Source organism: Artemia sp. Qi Xiang Cuo, chromosome 16 (assembly GCF_049724085.1).
Source record: "Artemia sp. Qi Xiang Cuo chromosome 16, ASM4972408v1, whole genome shotgun sequence".
NCBI classification, from domain to species: domain Eukaryota; kingdom Metazoa; phylum Arthropoda; class Branchiopoda; order Anostraca; family Artemiidae; genus Artemia; species Artemia sp. Qi Xiang Cuo.
In genome coordinates, this window is record NC_142809.1 from 46904300 (window position 1) to 46930033 (window position 25734).

Sequence of the window (25734 nt, forward strand, 5' to 3'; positions counted from 1 at the left end):
TGTACATTAAGCTTAGAACCATAATTTAAAACTTACCAGTACATATTTGGCCTGTTCCATTAAACCCAGGTTTGCAGATACATCTGAAGCTGCTATCTTCTTTCTTAAACATACACTGAGCATTGACATAACGAGGAATACCACCATTCACCAGATACGGAGTAAAACAGTCATCAACGGATGTCTAAAAATAGAAGCAACTTTTTAAAACATGTTTTTGATATTTGTAATATTAAATTTGTAATTTTGTAGTTTGTAATCGGAAAATATAATTGTAATATCACTCTTCATAAACTTCAGCCACTATGATATAGGATTCGAAGGGGGTTCTTCTAGACTGAGGTCAACTTTTGGAGCTCAGTTGTAAGTCAAGGACGCAAACATGAGAACCAGACTCATAATTTTCAGCTTTGTTCTAATTTGATTAATTTGACAGTACGTACTTTTAAAACTAAAAATTAACATAAATAATCCTTTATCTTCCCAGGATCGAGAACTTAAGGAGGAGGAATTTATCTCCTAGGAGGAGGAATTTAAAATACATTTCCCTGGTACATTTATTACCTACCCCAACGCCCTGAACTTTGAAAAATGTTTTTTTTTTATTTTCATTGAAAAAACAAAATACAAACTTCTTACTCCTCTACAAAATCTTTGTGATTGAGTATCCTTGGGCAAGTTTTTTGCTATTTTTTTAATTATGGACAAGAATTAAATTAAAATTTTTATTTAATTTAAAATATATGAAATTATAGTAATAATACAAAAATATTTTTTTTTGACTATATCAATATATTTAACTATGATTTCATGCCAAAAACAAATAAACGGAAAACCAGTCAATGGAAATAAACACAAAAACAGATAATTTGAAAACAGACATAACAAGTATCAGGTCAGTCTTATCTTTTCCTGATAAAACTGAGTGATGTCTACAGTGAGTACTGAGTGGTAGTGGTGTCTACAGTGTCCCTTGTTCACCTGAGAAGTTTTAAAAGCTAAAACTATTGCAAGGCTAAAAATTCTTGCTCTAGCATTTCGGTAAATCCTCTTTCATTGATTTATTAGGCATTTTTTATTCAGTATCTGTCCTCTTTTCGTCAAGAAAACTTCAAAAGATTAGACAAAAACCTCGTATTCTCAGATATTTGATTTTATTTTTCAATTTTTATTTCCTTTACTCTCTTAGTTTCATATGTCATGCATAGCCAGTTTGATTCTAGAATATATTAAAAAAAAAATCCATATCCTATCTCAAAAATTGAAAAAGTCATATGCTAGACAGGGGAGCAACGCATGATTTTAAATTATACGGAAATCAGACCTTCCGCATGTACGCGTATTAGTTTTTACTGATACAGCACTGAAGATGACTTGGCGGAGGTCCTTCTCAAAGTATTTGCTTGTTCTTCGTCTTCATTTTTGCCACTGGCTGACAAAAACCTCGTTTTCTCACCTATTTGATTTTACTTTTCAATTATTATTTCCTTTACTCTCTTTGTTTCATATGTCATGTATAGCCAGTTTGATCTTAGAATATATTTATAAAAAAAAATCAATGTCCCATCTCAAAAATTGAAAAGGTCATAAGCTAGACAGGGGAGTAGCGTATGATTTTAAATTATACGGAAATCAGACCGTCCCCATTTACGCGTATTAGTTTTTACGGATACGGTTGGGACCCTAATTTTTACAGCAATCCTTTGAGAATGTGAGATATCTGTCAGGTAGCAATCCCCATCCAGGAGGTTCTCGCGACGTGAAGGACATTGAAGGTGGTATGGTACCTTAGTTTTATTCAACATTTTGTTTAAATTTGTATGATACAATCCTATTTCAATTTTATCCCAAGACTTCATGGTGAACCATTTCCTGATCATCCCGGCAAAGACACTGGAATAGAGCAAGATAATTCTAAGTGAGAATGATCACTAATTACAAAATCTTGTAATATATGTACTTTAAGGTTCCCCGAATTTTGAAAATCTGCTATAATAAAATCTAAATCAATGGTCTTAACGGATTTCTGCACATACGTGTAAGTATGATCTTTTTGTAAGATATGTAGGTTAGAGAGAAACGAGGATTTTAGACTCTCAGAACCTGGAACAGTTCAAACGGTTCCACGGGACGTGAGGTGACGTGAATTCATCATTTGATGTAAAGTTACAATAGTTAGTTGGTAGCGCAGCTACATCCCCTAATTCAACAGCAATAAATACAAACTTGTGTATAGGGGCTAAAGTCTCTTTCAGAGCTTGTGACAACGTATTCTTAGATATAATGCCTTTTAACTTGGAGAACTATTTGGGAACCAGGGGGATATACAACTGGAACTTATAGTCCCTCCTGGTGGCGCTATTCTTTATTTCTTTGCCCTTCAGCCAGAAAGTTTGGGCTAGCCATCCTTTACTTTCAAACACCATTTTTGTTTACCTTCCCGTTTTTCTCCAAGTACTCATTTTGAGCTGGGCCAACTTTGGCTAAGCTGAAAAAGTCATACCACTAATCCTCGTGCCAAACTGGATAATTGGTAACATCTGGGGGTGGTGACACAATTGTCAGGATTGCTATTATTATGCATCTATATATAAGTTATTATATATGTTTTTATTACAGCTAGTTCAGAAAAGGAGTCTTACACCAAGACTCCTTGACACCAAGACACCAAGATTACCAAAGATTCCTTCTTTAAAGCGTGTCGGTAGATCATGCATACTTTTGTTAGTTTCCGTGATGTAGCACAAATTCAACGCTTCTCAGCTAAGAAATCAGACTTTGACACTATAGCTTAAAGCCTTTCGGTAGACTCTCACTGTATTTCTAGTGATTGACTTTCCAATATCAGAAAGCAATCTAAATGTTTATTTTTAACGAGTTATGACTAAAATATGAAAGAAATGCTTGATAATGCCACATTTCTCCTTAGATTGGTTATTTGCCATCATCTTTCCAGTTTTTGCTGTTTGTGCAGAAGTTAACACGAAAAAAGATGTCAGTTAACCATATTTAAAAAAAATTTCTAAAAATTTATTGCACAATTAATTTTCTGTGAATTCAGTCTCACTTGGAACAATAAAATTGTTTTTATAAAATATTATTAACTTTTAGTTGAACTTGAAACACGCTCAGAGAGTTTATTTATTGAAAATCTTGCGACCAAATAACTTTCCGTGCTTTTGATTGGCTTAAAATTTAACACAGGAGAAACTTCTCGGACATTTAACACCATCCAGTTTTAGATCCCAGTCGGACGTTGGTAGCTTCATAATTTGATCGCTCAGAAGTTGTATTTGTTGCATCATCGGGAATCCAACCACAAGCTATACCCAACGACTTGATAACGCATTCTGGTTCTCGTTGGCAGAAAATTAGTATATTCGCTATTGGTATATAACCAGATCGTGTACATTAAAAGAAATTTCTGAGCTTTGATCATAAGAACTTGCAAGTTGAATGCCGTCAGCTGGTCAGCCTGGATCTTCACAAGATGGGCCTTCACAACGAAGATCACCTTTTGTGGGGTGCCCCAGGGAACTCTGATAGGTCTTATTTTACTTCTTACAATGGTTAATAGCCTCATGACTGACCACACGGAGCGATGGACGTATGTGACCGACCTGTCTGCACTTGAGGTTTGTCGACGAAATAATAAAAGCTAAATTATGACATTACTTCACGATGTCACGCAGGATGTTTCTTTATCGAAGATTTAAGTTAATGCTAATACATCGTCAGTTATGACATTTAATTTTCAAAAACACTCCCTTCTTTTACAAACCCCATTCCTCCAAAAATATTTTTCACATGCATTAAACTGCTTGGGGTGACAATTACTGCTGACTTGAAGTTTGATGCCCATGTTCAAAATATCCTAAAACAAGCTTCCCCTTTAGTTTCCCTTCTAAAACTTTTGTTAAAATTTTCTTGCCCCCTGGATCTTCTCCAGCTTTATTGTTCTTTTATTCGGCAAATACTGGAGTTTTCTTGTCCAGTGTGGCATTTTGGTCTTTTTTCAGTGCATATTTATAAGATTGAAAATGTACAAAAACGAGCACTTGGAATCATAAATGGTGAAGGGAAGGTTCCATATCATTATCTACTAGGTAAGCTCAAGCTTACCACTTTGGCTGAGCGAAAGAACCTCCTATGCCTTCGTTTTGGTACGAAGACGCTGTCTGTTCCTCGATTACGTACCATCATCCCCTAACCTTACCATCCCGCCCGCAGCAGACCGTCCCATATAAAATCCCAAAAAGTCCCCAAACTGACTCCCATCCCTGCTAAACAAGAAAGATATCGGAAGAGTTCTGTTCAGAGTTTTGTTGAGTTATAAAATGGCCAGGAAAATTCGTCTTTAATTTTATTGTCATCTATTTTTTTTTGACGTTTTAACTAAGTTTTGACTCATCATATTTTTTTGTATTTTCGTTCATTTTATTGTTTTCTATTTTTTTTTATTTTTGACTTTTTAATGAAGTGTTGACTTTTTTCATGCATTTTTTTTACAACGAATTATGTTTGACCTGAGTGTCACGTTTTTTTTATGATATATTTATATGTATAGTGCCTTTGAGATATATATAATGCTTTTTTTTGACTTGACTTGACTTTTATTTTCAACTAATAATACATCATACTTAACTGGCACTTACAAAACATTTTTTGAATAACATTATCAACAAACGTAGAGATGGTAAGAACGTATGACGTTTTATTAAGCCACTATTGTGACTTGAGCAGCGTCACACAATCTTTTATCATAAACAAAACTCATTCACTCTTTCTACTCTTTTCATACCATTCAATACAATTTAACTCAATTTAACTTTTTTTTAACTTTTTCTTTTACAACTTAATTACAATTTAACATTAAAAAAAAAAAAAAAAAAAAAAAAAAAAAAAAAAAAAATCCCCCCCAAAAAATAATTTTGTAATCTAATTTTAAAATGAAACTGGTTTTATGACTCCCTAATCCTCTCCGGGAAACCATTCCACAAATTAAGTGCATAATTTCTAATTGCAAAACTAGATCGACTCGTACTCCTTACTTCTGAGACCAAGCTTCAACGACCTCTAGTCCTATGATGATGATAATCAGAATTAAACTTAAAAAAATCTCTAAAATATTCTGGAGATAATCTATTAAGCACCTGGTAAGTAAACACTCCCGCCTGATGGTCCCTGATCTGATGAATATTTAAAATTCTAAAACTAATAAAAGATTTACGCGTATGCTCATACTGAACAAACTCACCCAGTACTCGAAGTGCCTTATTCTGAAGAATCTGCAGTCTTTTAATATTTGAAGTAAAATTAGATGCATAAATACAGCAACCATAAACAATAAAAGGATGAAAAACAGTATGATATATATTTCTTAAAACACTTAAGGGTAATACATGTTTCAAACGCCGCATCACTCCAAGACCTCGTCCAAGTTTAGAAGAAATCATATTTATGTGTTTCTTCCAACTCAAATTATTATCAACATAAAATCCTAAATATTTATTTTCAAAAACCTGTGAAAGCGACAAATTTTCAAATACTACGGAAGCACTATTTACAATTTTTCCTACCCTACTAAAAATCATATAATTTGTCTTAGAAGTATTAACAGCAAGGTAACTCAAGGAGGTAAACACCAAAAGGTTTTCCAGCGTTCGGTTTGCTTTATCTACAAGTTCTTCCAGTGACTGTGCAGAAATCGTCAAAGCAGTATCATCTGCAAATGCTGTAACAGTTGCTTCAGGCATGTAGAACCTCAGAGTATCTATGTATACGAGAAAGAGTAATGGACCAAGGACTGAGCCCTGAGGAATTCCACATTTTACAGGATAGACTCCGCTAACGATGTCATCTATCATTACTTTAGTTGACCTTCCATACAAGTATGATTTAAACCAATCCAAGCAAACATCTTTTATCCCCAGACTAGATAGGCGACACAGCAGCAACTCAAAATCCACAGTGTCAAAGGCTTTTTTGAAGTCAACAAAGATCGTTAAAGGAATAAGACCTTTTTCTAGAGTTCCATTGATTACATCCAGAAGATGATGAACAGCATGGCTAGTAGAATGTTTACTGCGGAATCCAAATTGGCTGTCACACAATATTCCTAGTTTATCCAAATATTCATAAACTCTCCTGTGAAATATCTTTTCATAGATTTTAGAAAAAATAGGCAATAACGATATCGGTCGCCAATTCGATAGTTCTTGTTTCTTCCCCCCTTTATACAATTGTATTACCTTTGATAGTTTATGACCACTAGTGACTTCGCCGGTCTGGAGTGATAGATTTATTAAGTCAGTTAGAAAAGGTAATATATAAACTAGGATAGCATTTACAGCCGTAAGATTAAGTCCATCTATTCCAGCCGAGTTGGACTTCAGTCCTTTCACTAGGCTCTCGATCTCCTTTGCTGTGCACTTCTCAAACAAAATACTGCGCCCTTCGCCTCGATTATCAATAAAGAACTTTAACAGATGTCTTCTAGACTTTTTAGCTACGTCTTCCTTAATACTTGCGCCTATGTTCGTGAAATATTTTCCGAATTCATCAGCCATTTCCTGTTTATCAGTGATTTCACTTCCATTCACCATCAGACTCTTTACTCCATCATTATCATTAGTCTTCCCTTTTAAAACCTCATTTATTAGTCGCCAGGTTCCTTTTGCATCACCACTTTTACCATCAAAAGCAAAAGCATAATATGCTTTTTTCTCACTGCGACGCTTATGGTTAACTTTGTTTCTCACTCGCTTAAATTCTTCAAATAAACTCACTTTTTCCGGGCTCAGTAAATGTTTTTCAAAATGCTGGTTTCGCATTTCCATCAATGCAAGCAATTCTGTGGTCACCCATGGCTTTCTTGGCTCATTTTTCTTTTTCCTCATTTTCCTCAGAGGACAAGACGCCTCATATACCGGTAAGAGAATATTCATAAACCTGTCAAATGCTGTAGTTGCATTCTGCTCTTCGCTAAATTCATCCCATGCTATAGTACTAACTTGCTCTTTCAGCTTTCTCAAGTTATTATTTCTCATATCTCTATAAACTCTCTTACTTGGGTTTTTAGTCGAAGTTTTGATACTATTTATCATACAAACAATCGGGAGGTGGTCAGAAGCAGGTTGAAGGAGAACATCACAGAATGCTTGCCTCAATAGATTTGAAGAAACAAATATGTTATCAATTAATGTTGCCGACTGAGCAGTGATACGGGAAGGAATCAGATTCACTGGGTGCAAATCATGAGATAATGCAAGATTTAAAAATTCTAAATTAACACTATTTAAATTCAATAAATCAAAATTAAAATCACCCAGAATAACACACTCTGATCGATTAGACTGGGCCCTGCTTAAAAACATATCAAACTCCTGAAAAAATTCCTCCGGATGAGCACCGGAGTGAGCATTATGAGCATTATTTATTTCAATCTCAATGGAAAAAATTTCAATCTTACCTTCATTCCATAAATAAAGGTCCTCCCTTTCCTTAAAATTCAATCCCTCTCTCACCAAAAATGCAAGTCCCCCGCGCCCCATTGAATGCCGCGACTTTGATATCAGTTGGTAATCTGGAAAAGCGTAGGAAGGGAGAAGACTATTCAAACTCAAGAATGATTCACAAATTCCCAAAACATCAATCACACTATCAACATTACTTAAAAACTGAACAATTTCTTCAAAAGCCGACGTTATGTGGCAATTCCATTGAGCAACACACAAACTATACAACTCTTTTTTAATTTGACCAAACTCTTCAAAACCAACGTAGCGGCTAGGACGGAGCGGCTTGGGGCATTCATCAACTCGATCACGAAAATGGAGTCCTATCTGATGTGATAAAACATCATCAACTAAGAGCGAATTTTTTTCAAGCAACTCTAACCGAGGTATTGGGAGTAAACTAACCATAATAAGAAAGTAAAATAAAAAGCCACGATCTTGTTTTCTTCATTAGGGATAAAAACCATACATAAACTAGAAAGAAAGGAAATAGGAATAATTGAATAATAATAAGAATAGATAAACACATATAAAGAATAAAAATTTAAAAAAAAAAAAAAAAAAACACATATAAAGACTAATAAATTGAATAGGAATAATTGAATAATAATAAGAATAGATAAACACATATAAAGACTCAAAATTTAAATACAAAAAAAAAACACATATAAAGACTCAAAATTTAAATACAAAAAAAAAAAAAAAAAAAAAAAAAAAAAAAAAAAAAAAAAAAGACACTCAATCACGATCGAATATGTCATTCAGAGACCAAAGTCTACGAGCAGAAGTTGCCTTCTCTGGACGGACGTAGATCCGACCTTGGTTTGACCACACGAACTTATTGCCGTATTTTTCCCTTGCAGCATTCAACAATTCTCTTTTTTTTTTGTTAAGTTCTCAGCCACAAAAATCTTCGTGTTCACAAGGTTTTTTTTGCAAGCAAAAACTTTCACAGCTGTGTGGCGGTCTTTAAACTTCACTAAAACAGGAGGAATTTTATCAGAGCGGCTATCAACAGAGTTCAACCGAAACCTATACACAGATATAACATCACTATCAGCAAGACCTGAGAACGCCATCTTATTGCGTATAATATTCATTGTTGCATCTTTTACTTCAACACCGGGGGGTTGCTTGACACCGTTGAACAGTAGTGAATCCAGTCTCAACTCTTGGTCAGCATCATCGATCTTGGCTTCAACTCTAGCAACTCGATTTTCAAGTAATTCCAGTTGATTTTGACATATTATCAGGTCTTTTTCAATCCTGTCAAATCTCGGAGTATATTCCAGTATTATCGCATCATGAACTATGCCAATTATCTTTTCAATTTCAGCAGCAGATGGTGTGGTCTAGGGGCGAATTTTAAGTGCTTCGTTAACTTTTTGCGCTATAGCCTGTTTCATATTTTCTTTTGTTACTGTTACATCTTTGAGAGTTCGCTCAATAAGCCCCGAAGTATCTGAACTTGTAGCCGAATTTTTATAAACAAGTGGGCTGAGAGCGAGTTCCTCAAAAGCGCCTTTAACTCCCTTTCCAACTTTTTCATAGCTTCGGTTTTGTTTGATTCGAAATTTTTTAAATTTTGTTCCAAAACCATTTCAACTTCATGCGATCCGTAACAAAATACTTGGTACTTAAATCGACCAGATTTCTCTGCAACAGAACGAAGAATTCTGACTGGCCATAAAGGATATCTCGCAAAGCTTGCCAGGGCAAGGTCATAATCCTGAAACAAGGGCATCACGGTTTCAAAGAAAAGGCAGGAAAAAAAAATAAAGGCAGGAAATAGACTTATCTTTACGTGGAGCCTGCTAAGCTTTACCACCGTTTTCTGACATCCCAATTCACGAAAAGTAAATATCTAATCAGTAATTATCCAATCTCAAAAATATCCACTTCTCCCCAAAAGTCTATCACCAACAAATTAATTGGTAAACATAGGACAGGATTATACATCACTATAATCCCAAACCAATTGTTGTTACGAAATCACTGAGTTAATTATATTTTCAAGTTCAAAGAAACCAGTTCAAATAGATGTTCACGCTTTGAAATCTAGTTCAGAACTGAAATCTAGTTCAGTTTTGGACGTAAAATTGAAATTTGGCAAACTTGTTTTCAAAGAACTTTTTAAAATAAAATTCTATTCAATTCTATTCTATTTAGTGAAAAGGCTCTTATGACATTGCTTGACTTCATTGCTGTGGTTAGAGAATATACTTAAATATATAAAGTTATTGTATAGAATTAAAGAATATAAAGCATATGGTCAGAAAAATATATTTTTAGAAAAAAGAGACCTTCTTGGTTGGTTCTCAGTGTTAGAATAAGACTGTGAATTATTTTTCAACTTAAGTTCTCTGTGTAAACATTAAACACTTTTAAATTGCTTCTTACTATTATTAGTTGATTTTGAGAGAGACCTGTGTAAACCACTGTGAAGAAATATTGCTCTTCAACAATTGTGAGTGGACCAATTAAAGGGGCCAATGGAGGTTGCCTAGCCCCCCTTTAGTTCAGAATGAAATGACGCCACTGACTACCACTAATACTACCACTTCCTTATTTACTAGTTCTACTACAAGTAGTTGAGTAGTCGGAGCAACAGCAATAGAAGTAGTAGAGCCATTAAATAAAGCAGTGGTAGCAGAAGTGGTAGGCAGTGGCGTTATGTGCCTACGCCACAACGCCACTAGCACCCACCGTGGAAAATAGCCCCCAAAGATAATACCCCCGGAAAATACCCCCTCCCCTCCCATGAAAAATAAGGCCTTCCAAATTTGAGAATTTTATTTGAGTTTTATTTTTTAATTTCCGTAGGGGGAAGGAATTTTGGTACTTATGTATTATGCACCACTCATTCAAGTTTAAGCTGTGTGAAATTCAGGGACACACCGGTTTTTCGTTAGTTTTTTTCGTTACGGTATAAATAAATTTGGGCTTTAGATTCGCAAATTAGGAGGGGGGGGGGTAAATTATAGCGGGTCTGCATGCAAAATGTGTTTGGTACAATTATTCTGCTTATTAGATAGATAGATAGATACATCTATTTTAAAGCCAAATATACGGCCATGAACATAGTAAAACAACATATGAAAGGCACAAATAACATAAACTTTGATCAGCATCATAAAACATTTAAACGAAACGCTACATTAGCCTAATAATAGTAAATAATACTTGAAAAAACTGTCATTGAAAAAAACACTACACACTTGAAAAAAAGACAGTTAAATGAAACGTTATATTTACTTTATATCGTCTTTTTTTTTTTTTTTTTTTTTTTTTTTTTTTTTTTCTTAACAAAATTTTCAGATACCTCGCTATTCTCCTGTAATTTTTTAGCTGCCATATACCTATAAAGAATTGAATATCTGACTTCAAACTGTCCAAATACTTTACCCCCCCCCTTATGTGCAAATATATAGCCCAAATTAAATATTTCTTATATATTCTTTCACTTGTCTTTGTCTTGCTTCTAAAACTAAAATGTCTTTCTCTTTTTATAAGTATTTTTTACGAGACGTGTTGCAAAAAAAGTATGCGTCACATCACTCGTTGAAATCTGAACCAGGTTGTCTCTTTGGAAGAGCCAAAGAGCCATATGATTATAAATGCCAATCTTAGACTTTGGTTGGAAATTGTCAGAAATTGTATGATTTTGAAGGAATTGCAGCTGGTAAGTTTAATTTTAATCACCTTAATAAGTTTAATTGCACTTTCATGAAAGCTATTTATTCTAATTAACTAATAAACCCAATCATATGCGCATTAATTTCTGTTCGTTTTCAATTTTAATGTTGCTCTTTACTTTCAGTTGAATTTTTTTTATTATTTAATTTCTGATCTTTTTATTAAATAATGCTGGAAAATCTGGCATCCCCTTCATAGCATTGTCCCTTCCCCCATGAAAACTTCCTACATGAAAAGATCCTCCCATTTAACACCCAACCCAGCTCCACCCCACCCCCAACTACCAACCCCCCTGAAAACTTCAGTATACTTCCCAATAACCAATTCTATATGTAAACAGTGGGCAATAAGTAATCCTCAAAGACATAGTTACTGTATTTTTCGACCGTTCTGAACAAAATGGCTATCTCAAAAATTTGATCAGATGACTTTGGGAAAAAATGAGCGTGGGAGGGGGCCTAGTTGCCCTCCATTTTTTTGGTCACTTAAAAAAGGCACTAAAACTTTTAATTTTTCGTTCGGATAAGCCCTTCTGTGATATTTTAGGACCACCGGTCCGATACCATCACCCCTGGAAAAAAAATAGCCTAAACACGCATCCGTGTTTTTCTGACAAAAAAAATCAAAATTTCACATTTTTGCAGATAGGAGCATTAAACTACTATAGTAGGGTTCTCTGATAGGCTGAATGTGATGGTGTGATTTTCCTTAAGGTTATATGACTTTTAGGGGGTGATTCCCTTTTTTTGAAAATAAGGCAAGTTTTCTCAGGCTCGTAACTTTTGATGAGTAAGACTAAACTTGATGAAACTTATATATTTTAAATCAACATAAAATCTGAGTCTTTTGATGAATTTATTGGTATCAACATTCTGTTTTTTAGAGTTTCAGTACTATTGAGCCGGGTCGCTCCTTACTTACAGTTCGTTACCACGAACTGTTTGACTAGATTATACGTATAATTCTATGAAATAGTTTAAGCCGATACTAAAAATTTATCGAGCATTCTATCCATGTATTGTTCGTATCTCTGAAGTAGCTTGGGGCATGAGGTTGGGGGTTTCAGGTATTTTTCCATTTTTGGTTACTATGACTTTTGGATAATTTTTACTCTTTTATCTCTCTTGTGGGGTATCCAAAGCAACTTTTTTTTTTGTCAAAAATACATTCCTTGTTCAAAATTAGGTTTTTTTAGTTAAAAAAAAACCATATATGCAACAACTCTCTGATTAAAAGTGAGCCCCTAAACAGGTCCCTCTGATGTTCCACTGCCCCGCTAGCAGTATAAAAACAAGAAATCAAGAACGCACCAGTTGGGAATATAAGTTTCTTGAATAGGGTTTTTAGCCATGGCAACGCCTGTGATGTACTTTATTTCGATCCGACGCAATTTTTTTTTCGCAAACCTTAGGCAATTTTTTTAAATTGCCCTAAATTTGCTTTAAAAATAACAAATTAAAATTCAGAAATATTGATGGTACTTACTTTCCCTCAATGTTTGAGGTTCCAGTTATTCTTGTTGCAAGTAGTTTTTGATCAGAGGTGTAACTTCTTGCAGTGTTCACAAATTTTGTGATTTATATAGCATTAGACAAGTTAAGTTTTTTCCCCGAGTCATATCTTTTACATTTGTCAAACAGTTCGTGGTAAGGAACTGTAAGTAAGGAGCAACCCGGGTCAATGGTAACCGAAACTCTAGAAAACGGTTTCTGGATACCAATAGATACATCAAATTAATCAGAATTTAATGCTGATTTCAAATATATAAGTTTCATTAAGTTTAGTCAAGTTTAGTACCCATAAAAAGTTACGCGCCTGAAAAATTTGACTGATTTCCGAAAAAATGGGGAAAGGCCCCCTAAAAGCTATCTATAGAACATTATTGAAAACCACACCATCATATTCAGCGTATCAGAGAACCCTACTGTAGAGGTTTCAAACTCCTATCTACAAAAATGTGGAATTTTTCATTTTTTGCCAGAAGAAAGATCACGGATGTGTGTTTATTTGTTTTCCTGTTTTTTTTTTGTTTTTTTTTTTTTCCCAGAGGTTATCGTATCGACCCAGTGGTCCTAGAATCTCGTGGGAGGACTCATTGGAACGGAAATTATAAGTTCTACTGCCCCTTTTAAGTAACCCAAAAAACGTAGGGCAACTAGCCCCCCCCCACGCTCATTTGTTTCCCAAAGTCACCCGATCAAAATTTTGAGATAGCCATTTTGTTTAGCATGGTTGAAAATATGATAACTATGTCCTTTGGAATGACTTAATCTCTCGAAGCCCTGGGGGGAGAGCTGAAAGTTGTGAGCTTTATCCAATGTTAACATATAGTATTGGTTATTGGAAAGTACACATACATTTTCAGGGGGGATTTTTTCCGGTAGTGAGGGGGTGGATGGGTCGGGGGTTATGTGGGAGGATCTTTCCATGAAGGATATTTTAATAGGGGAAGGGACATTGCTATAAAGGGAGCGCCGGATTTCCCAGCATTATTTAAAAAAAAAGATCAGAAATTTAATAAAAAAAACAACAAGTTTTTCAACTGACAGTAAGGGGCAACATGAAAACTTAAAACGAACAGAAAATATTACGTATATGATTGGGTTCACCCCCTAGTCAATGCGTCACTCTTTAAGCCAAAGATTTTTTAGTACTTTCATAAGAGCTATTTATTCTAAATAACGACCTTTCTGATTAAGGGGTCATTTTTAAAAAATTGGAACAAAATTCGAACTTTAGCTTAAAGAGCGAGGTATTGACTAGGGGGTGAACCTCCTAGTATACGTATTAAAAATATGTAAATATAGAAGTTTGTTACGTAAGTTAATTCGTAAGTTACATATATTTATTACTAATAAAAACGTTCGTAAATATAATCAAACAAATTTCGAGAAAGCCATTTAACCAAATAAAAGTAAAATTAATATGCAAATTTTGATCTTGTCCCGTTAGACTCGATCAATAACATTGTCTATGTGGTTAGGTACCGTTAGACTTGACTATAGATGGCAGCAGTGTTACCCCGTAGCGGTAATACCTGGCTCCCTACTGACATTTCTCCCTCCTAATTTAAAAAAATTCTTTTTTATTTTTTTTATCAAAAAACCTATTTTTTGATATTTTCCTTCAAAACATTAAAAAACATTGGCCTGGTAAATTTGAAGTGGTTGAGTCCATCTAAAGGGAAACTGCTAATAAAAGTATTATTATTAGATTCCTTAATGTATACAAATATCAGGATTAATTTCCTTACAACTCAACCCCTCCTCGTCCCTTACGATCCAATAGTGCCCTCGGACATAGGCTTGGGGAAGATTTTGTATTTAGAAAGAGGATAAAAAAAAGAATCAAACGTTACTTTTTTTATTGTCTTAGCATGATCCCTTTTCATTTCGTCAATCATTATACTTTTATTGTTTGCCCCCCCCCCCCCACCCCAAAAAAAAACAAAAAAAAACACAACAGAAAACAGATACATCAACCTCCCTATATGCCCGTGAATTGGTGTAACTGTCTAACCCATTTTCCTCACAAAATATTAAGATATTCTCACAAATAAATCTGTTTCTTCAACTGTTTCCTATGGTTCTACGCGTTTACCTCCCCGGCAATTACCCACCCGAAAATCCCCCCGGAAAATACCCCCCTAGAATACCCCACCCCCGGAAAATACCCCCGGTAAATACCCCCCAGAAAATATCCCCCGCCCGTGGAAATTAAGGATTTGCAAATTTGAGAATTTTATTTGAGTTTTATTTTTTTTTTCCGTAGGGGGAACGAATTTTGGTACTAAAATTCGAAGACACACCAGTTTTATTGAAACTAGAAATAAATTTGGGCTATAGATTTTCATATTAGGAGGGGGGGGGGGGTAAAGTATAGTGGGTCTACACGAAAAGTTTGTTTGGTACAATTATTCTGCATATTAGATATATAGATAGATAAGTGTATTTTAAATCCAAACTAAACGGCCACTAACGTAGTAAAATAAGATAAATTAAAGTAACAAATAACATAAACTTTTATCAGCGATCATCATAAAACACTTAAATGAAACACTAAATTAAACTAATAATAGTGCTTAATACTTCGAAAACCGGTCATTGAAAAAAAAACACTTGGAAAAAACACATAAATGAAACATTAAATTTAATTTATTCTTTTTTTTTTTTTTTTTTTTTTTTTTTTTTTTTTTTTTTTTTTTTTTTTAGTTAACAAAATCTCCAAATACCTCGCTATTCTTCTGTAATTTTTTAGTTGCCATGCCTAGAAGGAATTGTTTTGTGACGTCAAACTGTCCAAATATTGTACCCCCTCCCCCTATGAGCAAATATATAGCCCAAATTATATATTTACCATCTATTCTGTCACTTGTCTTTGTCTTGTCTCATGCTAAGATGAAAGAAACCAACGAAGAAACCGGGTTGTTCTCGAGTTTTACACAGCCTTAACTTGAGTTAGTGGCGCAAAATGCACAAGTACCAAAATTCCTCCCCCCTGCCGAAATAAAATAATAAAAAAAAAACTCAAATAAAATTCCCAAATTTGGAAAGCCTTATTTTCCACAGGGGGGTATTTTCCGTTTTTTTGCTGGGGGTATTTTCCGTGGGGGGGTATTTTCTGAGGGGGTATTTTCCGGGGGGTGGGTGTTTTCCGCTGGGGGTATTTTCCGGGGGATTATTTTTCGGGGGGGGGGATAAATCGCCGAAGGGGTAAACACCGGCCACCGTTTCCTATATATCCTCTTAAAATAGTCATTTTACATATACATTACAGTCCTATCAATGATTTTCTCAAGTTCTCGCCTGAGGTTAGCTATAAACGAATTTTCTTCCACTCTTCGATTTCTTTTGCTCTACTGCTCGATTCTCTACCAGTGTGGTCAGGGCAGGGGCTTGATATGAGATAGCGCAGCCAGAGACAAGAAAATACGAAATCGGTTTATTTTCGCTTTTTCTGTTTTGGGTGTTCTGGCATATAAATTATGGTAAAATTACATAGTGCAGTCAAGAATTCAAAAAACAAAGGAAAAAACAAGGAAGTTTTTGAAAAATGGGGGTATCAGAATATAATTTTTACTTTACTGAAAAAAATTCAAATGAATTTACTGGAAAAAACTCGCATAGTCAGTTTAATATACATATGCTAATATTTGTTCCCTAAAATCTTAATTAATGTTTTTTTTCTTAAAGTTATAAGTGAAAACATTTAAGAGAATTTTTTCAGTGAAGTATAAGTTGTTTTCTAGCTTTTATAAAGCATAGGGTTTAAAACCTTGCTCAAATTAACTTCGGCTCGTTTTGAGTTTCAGTCTCTCTGGACTATATGTGTAGAATTTATTATCTTAACACAAACTGATTTTAGCTTATGAGCCACATCCTCATATTTGTGTGTGGGGGGCACATTTATCATAAATTTTGCGTAAATTGGGTACTTTGTTTTGGTCGACCTTCCATGTAGTTCGGGCTTGCTTTTGGCCGCACCAAGAGATTATATCTTGCTCTGGAGTTGGGGCTCTCTGAGATTTCAACTATTTTGAGTACAATGTTGTTGGGTTACGTTTTGCCATAGAAATTCAAAATTTATGGTTGTAAATGAGAGTAAGCAAAATTTTGTATTTGAGGCAACATACCACGTTGGTTGTGAAACTGTACTAACTATCGAAAAGTAAGACGTTAAAAATTTTTGCAAGACTTGTGAAGGTTTGTTTAAAAAATATAGGCGATATATTAAACTTTTTAGAAAAAGTAGTTCACAGCTTGTTATATAATTTCTAATCTTTATTTATCTATCAAATAAGACAATATAAATAACGATCGTGTTAATAAATCTAATTGTTTCTTCGGATTGAAATATAGTAATTTTTTTTAGCGTTAGTATATCTTAATCCAGTCTACGTCATTCCACTCCGCGAGACTAAAGGGAGTGAAGGGGAGCCTGCCCCAATATAGCTTGGCTTGAGGTGTGGAAGGGTGCAATTGCATTGGCCTTGTTTGAGGAAGAATTTGAAACATTCATTAGAATTACCCTGGAGGATGGATCACTTGGCTCACATTACGAAGACGAACGCAGCTAGACGCGTGATTCCGGCGGCCAAGCGTTCATAGCGACGTCGCTTTTTGATCCTTCGATGTCGGCTCTTCCTATCATTGCGAAGCAGTTTTCGCCAAGTGTAGGATTGTTCACCTACACCAAATGTAGGACGTTCAAAGCCTTTGCTATAGTAATCCTGCAAATTACGTGAGGAACCGCAGGCTTGGACATTTGGTTTTGCACTTGGTCGAACGGCCAATGGTGCGAGGCTACGTCCGTGTGATTATACCTGAAAGCCTCTGAAGGTAGAATCTGTGCTGGAGTTCACAACGGTACCGGGCGTTCGGACTCACTGGTGGCTAAACGTAACTTGGTCTTTTAGCTTTTAGCAATGGGTGCTAGTGCTTCGGAGCCAAGGTTCGGCAGTTGCTTGCCCTCAGGAGACGGCGACAGGGCAGCTTCACTGTCGAATAAACCAAATATTCCATAAGGTCGAATGCCAAAATCACTTGTAGACGACATGAGTCCAGGCCGGGTTGTTGTAAACGATAGAGCAGTACTTTACACTGCAATCTGCTGAGACTCTGACTACGACCGGTAGATATGTCTTGACAGCAGGCAAGTCCCCCAAATTAACTTGAATGATTTTTAAGTGTTGGTCTTAAGGGAATATTGTGTATCGAGAGTAAAATGGGTGGAGTATAAAGTACTCAGAAATGAAGGGGGGTCAGTCTAAACCCATTGTATGGTTAGCAGAAATGGGGATGACTCATAAAGAGTGTCAAGAAGACAAGTTAAATCTCTTGACACGGTCAGTGAACGGAACTAAAAGCTCTTCCGTTTTCTGTCTATATGTGTTTTCTAAGCCCTGGCAGTAATTTTGGTCTTTTTTTGCGACTTATGCGGGTGCCCAGTGGGCCACTTTTGGTAAGCAGAAGTGGCGCTGTGGGATGAACCAAATGTCCGGTTAAAGCGCCCAAACCAATGCATATTCCCGATCCCACGGAAAGGAGTTGGTTGCTCCAGACATCAGGACGGTGGCCATGGAGGTCGGAAACCGCTAAGGTGTGTGTAACAACTCACCTGCCGAAGCAACTAGCCCTTAAAATGGGAGGCGCTTTAGCATTGTGCTGATACCGGACCGCCGGTCGCAGAGCTCTTCGTCAATTTAGCACTTGTTCACGGATGCCCAGCGTCTCCAGTCACTTTCCCAATAGTATCTATTCATTGTCTCAGCTCAGTTTAGAAAATCTGAGCCAATTTCCACTTTTTTAAAGTTAGGGTCACTTGCCTGAGACTCTGGGCAAGTGAGGTGGGCACCTTAAAAAATGTGTCCTAAATTCTACTTTAACCTTAGAACTTATTCACGGAGACTTAAAACCGTCAACGGTTAGACTGTTGCCCTAGCGGTAACCAAGCCATGCTCTACACAGGGGTGCTCGTAACCGAGAGTCATGGGTGGCCGAGACGTTTACTTTCCCAATAGTATCTATTCATTGTCTCAGCTCAGTTTAGAAAATCTGAGCCAATTTCCACTTTTTCAAATTTAGGGTCACTTGCCTGAGACTCTGGGCAAGTGAGGTGGGCACCTTCAAAAATGTGTCACAACTTCCACTCTCGCCTTAGAACTTATTCACGGATACCTAAAACCGTCAACGGTTAGACTATTGCCATAGCGGTAACCAAGCCATGCTCTACACACATACCAACAATATCTGCACTATAAAAAAATGCTCATTTTTTTTTCTCGCCTTGTGCTTCTGGAATATAGTAGATACCTTTGTAAGCAGTCATCCGAAGGAGTTATAGAATTTTAGAAAATATATTAGAACGAGAAAAGGTACTTTGAAATATCCAATGCGTGTCGAACAGGGAATTTTCAGACATATCTTAAAAAAAGTAGTGAGAACCTGTTCTTTTTCTGGTTCTGCGTGTCGAACAGATAATTTACATACATATAATAAAAAAAGTAGGCAGAACCATTCTTTTTTCTGTGTCAAAAAAATATTTAACTTTTATTACAGAAAAATACCTTGTTGACAGGCAAAACCAGACAAAGAACTCCGGAGGGCTCAGTAGGGCTCAGTAGGGCTCTTGCCAAGAACCATCTGTTTTTTTTGTTTTACATTTTTACATGGGGTCCCAATCTAGCTCAGGTCCATCGCTTAGCATTCAGGCCTGGACAAATAAAGCCCAGATAGTTGGTCGACTGACTGCCCGTTGAGATAGGCTGGTCGACTGAGACCCCAATTCTGAGCCAGGTGATTTCTATCATTCAGGCTTTTCTGACATTTAGAATCTGACAAACACTTTCTGACATTTAGTTTTTGGAAAGGCATGCCTGCCTATAGAGTCTTAGGCATGCTGATCAAGAATTTAAAAAAGAGTTAAACCCGCAACACAGCCTCTAACCTTAATAAGGTTGACAAAGAATTTAAAATTGAAATAGGACAATAAATTAGATTGAAATAACAGGCAAAACAATCGTTTAAAGCCATTTTTATCTTTCAAATAGTACCTTTTCTTTGCCTAAGATTAGCCCAAAATTTGGAAAAAATTTGAATTTTTCATACATTTTTTAAATTTTTGGGTAACTTGCCCGAGACTCTGGGTGGGTGGGCGCCCCAAATTATTGTCCCAAATATACATTACCCACTCCCAGCACAGGGAAGTCGTGACGAAAAATAACGATGCAGGACTCATCCGAGGCCCTGTGATTGGAATGAGTACACTTTAAATCCTTTAACGAGGATCCATTGGAGGGCAAGTCTGGTGCCAGCAGCCACGGTAACTCCAGCTCCAATAGCGTATATTAAAGTTGCTGCGGTTAAAAAGCTCGTAGTTGGATATGGGTCTTGGTCGGGTGGTAACGCCTCAAGGTGGTCACTGCCTCGATCGGACAACTCATTGGATCGTTCGGGGTGCTCTTAACCGAGTGTCCTGGGTGGCTGATACGTTTACATTGAACAAATTAGAGTGCTTAAAGCAGGTGCACCGCGCCTGAATATCACAGCATGGAATGATGGAATAAGACCTCGGTCTTATTATGTTGGTTTTCTGGACTTGAGGTTATGGTTAACAGAGACAGACGGGACCAATCGTACTGCGACGCTAGAAGTGAAATTCTTGTATCGTCGCAAGACGAACAACTGCAAAATCATTTGCCAAGGCTGTTTTCATTAATCAAGAATTAAAGTTAGAGGTTCGAAGGCGGTCAGATAACGCCCTAGTATCTAACCATAAACTATGCCAACCAGCGATCAGCGGACGTTACTTGAATGAATCCGCGGGCAGCTTCCGGGACACCAAAGTGTTTGGGTTCCGGGGGAAGTATGGTTGCAAAGCTGAAACTTAAAGGAATTGACGGAAGGGCACCACCAGGAGTGGAGCCTGCGGCTTAATTTGACTCAACACGGGAAACCTCACCAGGCCCAGACACTGGAAGGATTGACAGATTGAGAGCTCTTTCTTATTTCAGTGGGTGGTGGTGCATGGCCGTTATAAGCTGGTGGAGCGAATTGTCTGGTTAATTCCAATAACGAACGAGACTCTTGCCATCTAAATAGACGATGAATCCTAGTGGTGGATCGCTCTTCTTAGAGGGGCAAGTGGCGTCTAGCCATATGAGAGTGAGAAATAACAGGTCTGTTATGTCCTTAGATGTTCTGAGCCGAACACACGCTACACAGGAAGAATCAGCGCTTCCTCCCTGTCCAAAAAGACTTTGTAACCCCTGAACCTCTTCCGTGGTTGGGATTGGGGACTGCAAGGATCCCCATGAATCAGGAGTCCCTAGTTGGCGCAAGTCATTAGCTTGCGTTGACTACGTCCCTGCCCTTTGTACACACCGCCCGTCGCTCCTACCGATTGAATGATTTAGTGAGAACTTCGGACGACTCGACATGTCCGCTGTAGTTTAGCTCGGTGTTTTTGGGAAAGTGGTAAAAAATATATAAAGGCTAGGCCTTCCAAGTCGTCAAAATTTGACAGTCTGGTACACTTAGTACGGATCATTAGCGTTTGATAAACGAGTTTTATTATAGATGCCCCGGGGTTCATTTGTTTTGTCTTATCGTGGTTATTGATACACATTCCCGTGGGTGGTGATTGAGGTGCACACGTGGGTTATCCGCATGTGGAGGAGTACCCTTGTGCAGCATCAGTCATGGGGGCCATTCGTTGAACAAAAGGAGTGTTCAATGGAGTCTTGAGGAAATGGGGGCTTTGAGGCAGTAATTGTGGGGATGATTGCCTCAAAGTTTGGTTTGTTACTAATGTAAAAATGGTGAGACTATTGACTGTGAGGACTACCTGAGCTGGCTCTGTAGTTGTGGCTCTCAGAGGAGTAGAGCATGCAAATAATGTTAAGGTAGACAGTCTCAATGGAATCACTGTGACGTCATGATGAGATGAACCAACACTGAGGTGAGTGTTGTTGCCCCAGCAGCATATTTGTGTGTGGGGGGCCTCGATATAATGACTGTGTATTGTCTTGAGTTCTTGGTGTCTGTATCCATTACAAGTATGGAGGGTGTTCTTATGGCAGCAACAAGAGATTGTATCTTGCTCTGTAGTGGGGGCTCTCTGAGCATGCAAAGCTGGTGATAAATCTTTGTATTTGTGTATGTGGGCCAAATTCATGCCATCTGAAATAGTGTACATTTGATTACGATCTCTTTGTTAGGTTCTGACCGAGCAACATTTTGGTGGGGCCCGGGAAGCACTCTCTACCCTTCCTGAGGGCCCAAGTGGCGCGATACCAGGTGATTTGCTTGGTCAAAGAGAGGCGCGTGAGTCCTCAGTTGAGCCAAAGTCTTGCACTACGATTGCACTAATGTAGCATCGATTTCGCAAGCAATAAGCCAACATGCTCTTGAACTCTCGATGTATATTTTCTACGTGTGAATTCGTAGTGAAAAATAGTCATTTGGGGACTAGAGTGGCTCTATGATTCCAGGATAATGGATTCCACTCCGCGAGACTAAAGGGAGTGAAGGTGAGCTTGCCCCAATATAGCTTGGCTTGAGGTGTGCAAGGGTGCAATTGCATTGGCCTTGTTTGAGTGAGAATTTGAAACATTCATTAGAATGACCCTGGAGGATGGATCACTTGGCTCACATTACGAAGACGAACGCAGCTAGACGTGTGATTCCATGCGAACTGCAGGACACATGGAACGTCTATATTTTGAACGCAAATTGCATGTCCAGCCTTTGAGCTTGGACTACGTCTGGACTGAGCTTGGGACTACGTCCTATTATACGGTATTGTTTACCATCACTGCGAGGCTCCTTGCTACTATTTGTTGTTGATTACAACCTATAGAGAATGTAAGCGATCTCGTCAAGTTTTGTGTCAACTGTTGATGTTGAGAGGATTTGCTGAGAGGTATTGGTCTCGTTATGCTGGTCTCATTTGTTCTCTTTTGGCTGTGGGTTAGGGAATCTGTGGTACAAAGAGTGCAAGTGATCTTTTCAAGTATACATGGCCAAGGGCTATGCCTCTTGTGGATTACCTATTTAATTGTCACCCAACTTGGTGATGGTAACTTAGCTCCTTTGTGGTGGAACGAGAGGAGTGTTATCAATATGGGCTGTTCACAGTAGAAGGCCAACAATGGGGACGAATCCAAATTCTTTTCAACTAAAACACTTTGACTGACAGCCTTCGTCAAAGGATTGGACTACTATGACTTTGGTAGTGGAAAATTGGTTTATTTGTTATTGAACTTTTGACTCCAAGGGGCTTGCTGGCACTAGAGGTATATTGGTTACCAGGTGACTTTGGATGATTGTTTCGAATAACAAACGACCCTGTCAGTTTATATAAAAACATCCCGGCCTCAACTCAGGCGAGACGACCCGCTCGACTTAAGCATATCAGTCAGTGGAGAACAAAAAACTAACAAGGATTACCCTTGTATCGATAAGCGAAGAGGGATAAGCCCAGAACTACGGATCAATTGATTCCTTCAGGAGGCAATTTTGCCCGATGCAGCGTTTGGGAGCCTCACAATACCGTCATTTGTCCAGTCTAAAGTCCTCATGACTGTGGCCAAATTGCCTAGAGAGGATGTCAGGCCCGTAGGTTGGATGAACGCTCGGCATTCCGAGGTCTCTCTAGAGTCGTGTTGCTTTAGAATTCAGCGCAAAAAAGGTGGTAAACAACATATAAGGCTAAATACGAATGTGAGACCAATAGAAGAAAAGTACCGCGAGGGAAAGTTTAAAATAACTCTGAAGAGAGATTTAAACAATGCGTGAAATCCTCCAGGGGTTTAAAACAGATGGACATTTGAAGCTCGAGCCATCTTCAGGATCATGGTTGCAGGTAGCAAGTGCAGATGTGATCACTGAGGCTAGCCTTGGATGTTCTCTGGTCAAGTTGGTCATCTACGTTGCTCAAGGCGTTTATTCCCGGGTAGATTCGTAATCCGCACGTTGCTGGAACGGTGTCAAAGGACCCAGTGCTCTTGTTGCTTCGGCTTCAAGATGCTGGATTCCCGGCAACGATTCGGCCCGGCTTCTGTTGCTGGGAGCCTCTTTGTGGGTCTCCTGGGTGAGCGGAGAGTAGGCGAGTTCCTTCCTACCCGTCTTGAAACACGGACCAAGGAGTCTAACTTGTGTGCGAGTCGTAGGTCGATGAGAAGACCGATGGCGGAATGAAAGTTAAGGCAGTGCGTGCGATGCTGATGGGAGATCCGGTTCCTCTGGAGAGGGCGCATCCCAGGGGAGTCGTGATCCCGTTGTGGATGCGACGCACCTAGAGAACACATGATGGGACCCAACCGATGGTGACCTATGCCTGGCCAGGTCGAAGTCAGGGGAAACCCTGATGGGGGACCGAAGTGATTCTGACGTGCAAATCGATCGTCGGAGCTTGGTATAGGGGCGAAAGACTAATCGAACCATCGAGTAGCTGGTTCCTCCCGAAGGGTCCCTCAGGATAGCTGGCGCTCAAGCAAAGGAGACGGGGAGTCTCATCCAGTTCAATGACTGATGATAGGCCGGGGGGCTGTACCGGCCTCAAGCTCGTCACACCCGCTCATGTTTAGAGATGCCATGCCGACATATGTGGGGTTGGCGTGTCGAAGTTCTTAACCGAGGGCCCTGTTGGACAATGGGGGTCATAATAACTGGCGCGGTGTGATGAAACAACGGTCCGGATCACGCGCCCACACGCCTGCAGAGTCCAGATCCCAAGGAACGGAGGTGGGTGCTCCAGACAGCAGGACGGTGGCCATGGAGGTCGGACCCCGCGGATGAGTGTAACAACTCACCTGCCGAAGCAACTAGCCCTTAACATGGGAGGCGCGTTAGCATTGTGCTGATACCGGACCGCCGGTCGCAGAGCTCCTGTCCCTATCTACTGTCTAGCGAACCCACTGCCAGGGGAACGGGCCTGGTAACGTCTGCGGGGAAAGAAGACCCTTGTCGAGCTTGACTCTGAGTTTCCGGATTTGGGGAGTGACATGAGAGGTGTAGCATAAGTGGGAGAGGGTAACGTCGGCAATGAAATACCACGACTTTCATGGTCGCGTAAAATAAAAAGTGTATCTGAGGCCAGGCCGGGTTGGGAGGGGGTTGTTGGTTTGATGGAGTACACCTGCCGGGGGCGCTCTAGATCCCTTCGGAGGCACCGGACGGAGGTTGGTAGGTTATTTGGATGGCCCGCTTTCAATTGAGCACTAATTGGTCCTACGTCCCGATCCGTGAGGACAGAAACCTAACAGAGAGCACAAGGGAACAGGCTTGCGTGATCCCGACTTTCAGTACGAGTACGGACTGCGAAAGCACGGCCTATCGATCCTTTTGGCGTTTAGAGTTTTCAGAACGAGGTGTCAGAAAAGTTAACACACGTATTACTGGCTTGTGGCAGCACCGCGTTCATATTTACGTCGATGTATTATACGTAGAGGTAGTCACGTACGATAATAGATAAGAAGATGTCGCAATGTGTAATATTTTTAACACACCTCCACGACCTGGTAGCTGGGTTTATAAAGTCGTGAGACCGGTTAGTTTGAACAAACATACGTTCAAAGCCGGTACTCTAGGCATCCTGCAACGTACGAGAGGAACCGCAGGTTCGGACATTTGGTTTTGCACGTGGTCGAACAGCCCCTGGTGCGAGGCCACGTCGGTGTGATTAGACCTGAAAGTCTCTGAAGGTATACTCTGTGCTGGAGTTCACAAAGGTACCGTGCGTTTGGACTCACTGGTGGCTAAACGTAACCTGGTCCTTTAGCTGTTAGCACGGGTTGCTAGTGCTTCGGAGCGAAGGGTCGGCGGGTGCGTGCCCTCGGGAGACGGCGACAGGGCAGCTTCACCGTCGACTCAATCAACTCTTACATCAGGTCGACTGCCAAAATCACTTGTAGACGACGTGGGTCCCGGCCGGGGTGTTGTAAACGGTAGAGCAGTAATTTACACTGCGATCTCGCTGAGACTAAGCCTACGACTGGGAGATTTGTCTTGCCAGCGGGCAA

General features: G+C 38.7%; 3 pseudogenes; all 3 read left to right on the forward strand.

Moving 5' to 3' along the window:
* The first annotated feature begins 19799 nt into the window (after positions 1–19799).
* Positions 19800–21262, forward strand: LOC148942973 (small subunit ribosomal RNA; annotated as a pseudogene).
* A 1073-nt stretch (positions 21263–22335) lies between these two features.
* Positions 22336–22491, forward strand: LOC148942974 (5.8S ribosomal RNA; annotated as a pseudogene).
* Positions 22492–23083: 592 nt separating this feature from the next.
* On the forward strand, positions 23084–25719 carry LOC148942975 (large subunit ribosomal RNA; annotated as a pseudogene).
* Positions 25720–25734: the final 15 nt, after the last annotated feature.